This window comes from Octopus bimaculoides, chromosome 30, assembly GCF_001194135.2.
Source record: "Octopus bimaculoides isolate UCB-OBI-ISO-001 chromosome 30, ASM119413v2, whole genome shotgun sequence".
Lineage (NCBI taxonomy): Eukaryota > Metazoa > Mollusca > Cephalopoda > Octopoda > Octopodidae > Octopus > Octopus bimaculoides.
In genome coordinates, this window is record NC_069010.1 from 225,163 (window position 1) to 225,883 (window position 721).

A 721-nucleotide genomic window follows, 5' to 3' on the forward strand; every position below is an offset into this window, starting at 1 on the left:
ATATATATATAGATATATATATAAGACCACACATCGAAATATGTAATGTATACATGCTTGTGATTGTCACCTATGAATGCTCGGCAACTCGTATTGGTTTGTTTACATTCTCGTAACCTAGCAGCTAGACAAATAACTTGCTAGACTAACTACCCCACTTTAAAAATATAAGTACTGCGGTAGATTTCTTTGACTAACCCCGTCAACGTGATACCCCAGGATGGCCGAAGTCCACTGATTGAAGTATGGATAGATAAAAGATAAAAGAGGAAACATATGTATATGCGTGAGTGTATTTGCTATTTGCGTCTTAATATCACGCAAAAGTTGTAAACATGCATCATCGTTATACAAGTGGGGTTCTTTGTTTCTTGAAAACCTTTTCTGTAAGAGGATCAGTTTTCCTTGCCTGAAGCAGGTGATGTTTGGGGTTTGTAACAGCATCTGGCCATAGAAAATCTGTCTTAATGAATTATGCCCGATCCATGCAACCATGGGTGTGTATGTGTGCACGTGTGTGTGTGCATGTGTGTTTACGTATGTGAATGTGTGTGTATATGTGTGAGTGTATATGTGTGTGAGTGTGTGTGAAATAGAGTGAGAGAAAGTGAGTGTTTTTGTGTGTGTGTGTGTGTGAGAGAGTGAGAGTGAGTGAGTATGTGAAAGAGAGAGATAGAGAGAGACATAGAGTGAGTGTTTATGAAAGAGGGAAAGACAGAGA

At 38.8% G+C, this 721-nt stretch overlaps 1 protein-coding gene across 2 annotated transcripts in view; it reads right to left on the bottom strand.

The window, feature by feature from the left end:
* Positions 1-721, bottom strand: part of LOC106873634 (adhesion G-protein coupled receptor G6) — a 20,048-nt gene that overhangs the window by 18,217 nt on the left and 1,110 nt on the right. The gene's annotated exons all lie outside the window — the stretch shown is intronic.